The sequence below is a fragment of the Seriola lalandi genome, unplaced genomic scaffold (assembly GCF_002814215.2).
Source record: "Seriola lalandi dorsalis isolate HSWRI2012SDOR001 ecotype SW California unplaced genomic scaffold, Sedor1 jcf7180002054469, whole genome shotgun sequence".
NCBI classification, from domain to species: Eukaryota; Metazoa; Chordata; class Actinopteri; order Carangiformes; family Carangidae; genus Seriola; species Seriola lalandi.
The window spans coordinates 331,464-337,886 of NW_019525022.1; the positions used below are offsets into that span (position 1 = coordinate 331,464).

The 6,423-nt window shown below is 45.6% G+C and overlaps 1 protein-coding gene across 1 annotated transcript in view; it reads left to right on the plus strand.

Moving 5' to 3' along the window:
* Positions 1-6,417, plus strand: part of stk35 (serine/threonine kinase 35) — a 15,068-nt gene extending 8,651 nt beyond the window's left edge. The window contains exon 3 of the mRNA XM_023411524.2: positions 4,815-6,417. The gene's annotated coding sequence lies outside the window, so the exon portion shown is untranslated. The remainder of the gene's footprint in view (positions 1-4,814) is intronic.
* The last annotated feature ends 6 nt before the right edge of the window (positions 6,418-6,423 follow it).

Sequence of the window (6,423 nt, forward strand, 5' to 3'; positions counted from 1 at the left end):
GGGTGGGGGTGGGGTGGGGGTAGTTGTTGCTGCATGTTAGTATTTATGTCAGGAGCTGCTGAAGTGAGTGGGCAGCTGACGATGTCACGGATACTGGACACAACACTCAGAAAACCAGTTGGAAGTGTCTGGGCAGTATGTGGGATCTGGTTCAGTCAGTGCGGGGAGGGACATGGTTCAGTTCGATTGTGTTTATTATTGATCACCACTTTATCTTGCCGTCAAATAGCCCTTTCCTTGGCACTGTATTGTTGGTGTAGCCGGGCTTGAATGTAGCTGTGTGGTAGTTCAACAGCTGCTCCTCATGGTTTGTGCTCTGATCTGCGTTCTCAGCTGTGAGACCGTTTACAGACAGGTGTTTGTCTTTCCACATCATATCAGATCAGCCGAATTCCCCACAGGTGGACTCCAATCAACATCTCAAAGATGATCACAAGGAATGGGAGGCACCTGAGCTAAATTATAAGTGCCATAGTAAAGTGTCTGAATACTTCTGTCAATGTGATATTTCAGTTTGTCCTTTTTAATAAAGTGGCAAAAAACGTGATGCGTTCACGTTGCACACAGTGCTGAAAAACATATGAGCGCGTGTTTTGGCAAATACTGAATATCTAATGACATGGATCAGGACTGTTGTGTTGTCGACGTCATATCATAACCATGTGTGTCTCTGTGTTGTCGCCCCGCCCATCGGTCACACCCATCCTCCCTGTCCATCCCCTCTCCCTCCCTCGCCTCCTCTGCTGGACAATGAGAGCGCCACTCCTGGTTCAGGGCTTATGGAGGCTTGCGTCGGGAACATTTTGTCCTCTTGCTGGCTGCCAGCCGTGTGTCGCCTTAGTCTAAACCAGGCCAGAGCGCTGTAAGCCCCGACCCTCCTACATCTACAGTCTTCACTTCATCCTTTTTGATTTCATTGACAGCCTGATCAGGCGTTTTACAAGTTGAGGCATTTTCAGGGTGTTGTCCTTATACTGCACCCATGAATGCCTCCTAATGAGTATACTGATGCCTCCAAGCAGGTTTTTCTCCGTGCAGTCCTTCCAAAGAAGTGTAGATTTTAAACAAAGACGGTGGGCTCTGAGGGAACGCTGGTCTTGCTCCTCTAAAGGAAATGGGGTTGTTTGGACAGCAGTTTCAAGGCAGGGTACGGTATGTTCTGCATGGGCTCAGTCAGCAGGGGGTATTATGGAGGGGCTGAGAAATGCCAGAGGGAGGATATCTTTATGAGATTTTGGGAGTGGGTGTGATTAACGCATGGACGTTCTTATGCAACATGGTTGTAAAAGTGAGTATTCAGTGGCTGTAATGGTTGTAAATATTTCCTTAGGGCCCTCAGGGCGCAAAGTGAGAACTGCAAAAACAAGTTCCTACACAAACGATTCAGAGGAAACACCTCTTTATGTTCTTGTGTTTATTCAAAGGTTGAAAACTGGAGAGTGAGAGGAAAGAGTTCTGTAATCTGACCCCTTGCTTTTTATTTTTTATGCCATTTGTCCATAAAAATCTACAGTTAATGCTTCACCTTCCAGCACCCCGTACAGTCCTGGACATCCTGCGATCCCACAGTGCTCTGTCATAACATGGATCCACATTTCTTCCACTCCGCTGTCCCCATTCATGGTGACTGTGTTGGAGCTAATGGGTTGTAAGCTCTTTACACTGTGTTAATCTCATCGCAGTCTGCGCATCAGCTATCGCAGCCCCACAATCACCGCAGGTGCTGTATGTGGTCTGGCCTCTCGGTGGTTTCTCTTTGGTTTCACTGTTGTGGTGACGGTTCGTTTTGTTTGAGAGGCTCTAACAAAGCTGACAGGGTTCATTTTGACCAATAAATAATGGATGGAAAGAGGTGTGGTCAGCATCTGTTGCAGAGAGCAGAGATTTGGATTTGTTGTTCGCTGCCGTTATCGACTGTGTGAAGATAGCAGGATCATCTGAGGGATGCACAAAAAGCAAACCTTTAACCAACGTGAGGCTTGGCCTTGGAAAATATTAGTCCTGATCGAATTTTCAGCTATTGATTTTGAAACTCTACAAATGCTCTGAAGATGTTTGTGATAAAATTTTCAGAGTTTGGACAAATTAGATATTTATATTTTTTGGCTCCAAGATCATCCCATCTCGTCTGTTGAGTTTTTGTGTGCTCTCATATGAGGTTGTAAGAAAATGTTGATACACGATAGTTTCACAATGTTATGTTTTGTTATATCGACTGACAACAGACCCGTCTGTAATCATTGGACTGGTCATCGGGAGCATCAGGAGAAAACCTGCAATTTGTCAATAGACATTTATTTACACTCAGTAACACTCAGTTGTACAACAGACAGACAGCAGTCGTTCTGGATACCTGATCATGACAGCATGAAACATCTCTTAATGGCAGCTCTTATTAGAAAGCACAAGGACCCATTTGACTGACTGTTGTTGACTTTGCTCACTGGTCATCAGAGCTGACCATCATACTGCTCTTTGTCCTATATTCTTTGGAAATGCTTTGTCAGTTTTGCATCAGGGGGTACTCACACACCTAAACTTACATAATGAATAGTTCTTTTGAATGCCAGCTATAAGGAATGTGTTGCTTTGCATGCTGCGCAGCCACAAAACCACCCGAGGTCGTAAAAAGCCAACACTCCGCTCTCTAACTGGTAATCATCATAGAGAGCTGCCACAGTGTCCCAGGCTCACAATAAACCAGCCCCCATCACTTCCCCCACAGATACCGGTCTCTGCTGGTTTTTAACGAGTCAGTCTGCTTTGGGTTATGCAACAACAAAAGGCTGGCAGGACGGCTGAGAAGGCAGCAGGCCTGTGTTAGTCCAGGATTTGCTGGGCTTTGACCTTCACCTGTTTTCCTTCATTTTGCTTATTTATGTAGCAGAAAAATGATACGCCGACTTCAGCAAGGGTCTGACCGGAGGGGGGCAGGGTCAGATGTTAATATGTTGTAGCATGTCAGTTTAATCAGGGTTCAGCATTCAGCAGTATTCAGAGCACAGAGCACAAACGCTGACTGTTTCTGTTACAGGTCCAGCTCTGTGTAGTTTTACATCTGTTCTCTCAGTCTTCTTTCTGGAGCTCTAGTAACAACAGGTCAGCGAGCCAATCAGAAGAGAGGCTCAGCCCAGGTGGGCGGGGCTTGGAGCATGGCTGAGAGCGGTGACTGCTTTGTTGTGACATCACAAAGTTACAGAAGTCCTGACGGTTCGTTTTCAGGCTCAGTTTCTGAATACAGGCTGTGTGTGTTTCTCTGGACTGAGCGCTTTGATACTTTCACAGTATTAATATAGAACTAAAACCTGCTTTATAATAAAAAAAAGACACGGAAATCTCACTTTATACAAGATGGGACCTTTAAAACAAGAGGCACATGCACATTCCTACACTCTACATGCATTCATACACGATTATCTGTCATTAGCGACACAGACAGAAGTCTGGTCTCTGCACAGGTGAACATGTTTACACTTCACATATGTCATAAATGGACCTGTGTGGTCGTTACAGTGGGATCAGTGGGATGTCAATTTAGGTCTGGCTGGTAATGTGATTCTTTGCTGCTGTGTAGAGGAAATAGATCAGAGGTCAGGGTCCTCTACAGAACAGCACCAATAGAGCAGCGTCTTGGGGACTTGATTCCATGTCCCCCATGTCCCTCACTCTCTCTGCTGAGGACAACACCAAACAAAGCGGTCGTCTGATCGTCCGACAGAAAACAGCCTTAAGCTTCTTTTCCAACTGCGAGACAATCGTAGCCGCTACTGTCAACACTTTCTCTGTTTGCGACCAAATACAACACATTCAGAGTGTAGAGTTGTGTAACGCATCTATGGCAGGGTGTGTACTCAGGTATGACAGGCATGCTCGTAAAGCGTGTGCATCGGGTCACAGAGCTCAGAAAGTTCACACACCATGTATAGAGGATGCTCAGAGATGCTTCTGTAAAAACAAGAGACAACAAAGGCAAGGCACTGATCTCAGAGCGGCCAGTTCTGTCAACAACACTGGGGGTTTTAAGAGCCTTGGTCAGAGCGTGGGGGTAAACGACAGAGTCCTTCTGCTTTGCTCAGAGATGAACAAATGACGTTAAAGTAGCTTCTGTCAAACCTTGGACCAGAACACAGGTGGATGGAGAGTCAGGGTTTAACAGGATCTGTTGTGAGCTGACAGCCCTGCAGTGATGTTAGAGTTATCTGAGAGGATCCTGTGGACTGAACTCACTGTGAAGATGAGTTTCATGTTTTCAGAGCCAATATCTGCTCTTGTTTTTATTTGCTTGAGGGCACAATTTTTCCAGTAGCACCACTTTGTGAATAGTAAACTGTACAGTACATATTCCTCAACAGTGACATAAGCACTTTCCACGTCTCCGTTCAGCACATCATCTCTAACATGCATGTTTCCTGCTAAGCTGACCCACTTGTGTTTGTACCATGTGCTGTGAGGTTATGCAACCCATGGAAAGAGGAACAAGCTGCTGCAGGCCGGAGCTGTGGCGTGTGAGCCGCTAGGCTATTAGTGGAGCACAGCGCTGAACCAAACCTGGACACATCCACAGGCAGGAAGTGCACTCAGGTGTCAGGCCGTGTTGTGAGGTAGATGTAGAAACCCTGTGTCACAGCCAGTGACTTCACTATTGTCAACCAGCTCGTGGCTTTGTTGTTGTCAGATTAGTTTTTTCTGATTGTGAAGGTGCAGAAATCAGCCGATTATATCCGAAGCGTGTTCGTATTTAATTACATGTGACGATAATTGTTATAAAGTGGTTTTCTTGTTTGCTGACCTTTTTGTACTTTGTGTCTCCGCAGCTTTGTTTACGACATGGACGTGGACTTCAGTGGAAAAAAGGACTCAGACACCTGACAAGACTGAACTGTGAAGAATCCACAATCATAATTTGAGCGGGAAGTGACAGATTGGCTGATGATTCCAAAACTCTGTATGCAAATCAGATCACAGCAGTTTACCTCCAGCACCATCCACTTACAATCGACCCCTCGTTACGCCGCCTTTGCTTAAACACTGAACCAAACAAAGCCAATGTAATGCCCCACCACCACCACCACCAACAAGTGTGTGATGTTAGACGGCACGCCAGCATTCAGGAATCAGAGGCGTGATGTGTAACACAACTGTCCTGCCGTGCTGGCTCTCACTTTCTTACACTGACCTCGATCCAGCTCTGTGACTACCTCCGACTTCCGGCTTAATGCCCCCCCCCCCCGATTCCATGTTCATACCTTTTATACAAAGGTGAATAAAGGCTGTGTAAAAGAGGCCACACACGGTGGAGCAGAGGATGTTTAACTGGTGGATGATGACTGGATGTGACAACCTGGTTTATATCTTTTGCTTTATATTTGTTGACTCTTGTTCCCAGCAGCCTGCTCTCCCCTATCACTGGTACTGGACTGGACTGTGGCTCAGGTCACTGGGCTGGATTAGTGTTCTGAAGTCAAAGCACGGGCCATCCAGTGTTTAACATGTGTGTGAACATCACACTGCCCCGAACATCCTTGTGCCTTCAAGATGATTCACACCAAGTGCGATTGGATTTTTAAATAAAATTATTTTTTTGGGGTTCCAGTGTGAGAAGCTCACAGACTTCACAGACAGACTTCATGAGTCTCTTGCAGGTCTCTGTCTGTAAAAATGCACAATTGACCATTTGCTTTCAGTGATGTCACATTCTTAAACAATATCCCAGGCTGCAGTAATATCACATTAGACTGTGATCACTTGGTTTCCCTCCGCTACCCAGAAGCTCCAGTGCAATCGTGACGCTGAGTCTCCAAATGTTTCTCCGTCAGTGTCATGTTTGCTCGTGTTAAGAAGGTTTACAGGGTTGTTTCACAGATCTTTGCCACACAGGCAGAACGAATGTGAATGTTGATGGTTATCATGTTGTTTTGAAGGTGAACTGTATAATTCACACCTTCAGAAGCAGCTGGCCTGTAGCATCTCCATTCAGTACTGCACAACTGTTACCAAACAATGTTTAGCAGGAAATTCAGACTGGTTTTATTGGGCATCGGTTTCTGCTGAATCCAAAGAGCGTCTGTTGGACAAATAGTCATAAATCTTTGTATCATCACTGCAAAGATCAGTATTAACATATTTGCTAACTTACGTCATGTGGTTGACTAACTTTGTACTGAATGGTTTTTACACTGGGGTTGAGTGTGTCAGTGTCGGACTCAAGTTAATGGACACACGTGGAAATACTGAGCATTGCTCTTCCTGTTGAGTGAGTGGATGAAAGTCTCTTGATTGTTGTGATGTGAATACTGGGTGTAAACAGTCTCAGACACCTGAGCAGTATTGAGCCATCTGTGGCTGAATCTGATTCAAGGGCTCTCACAGGAAATTTGAAGATTTGCCATCTGGAAATAATCCCCAGAAGCAGCCACCCCCCCC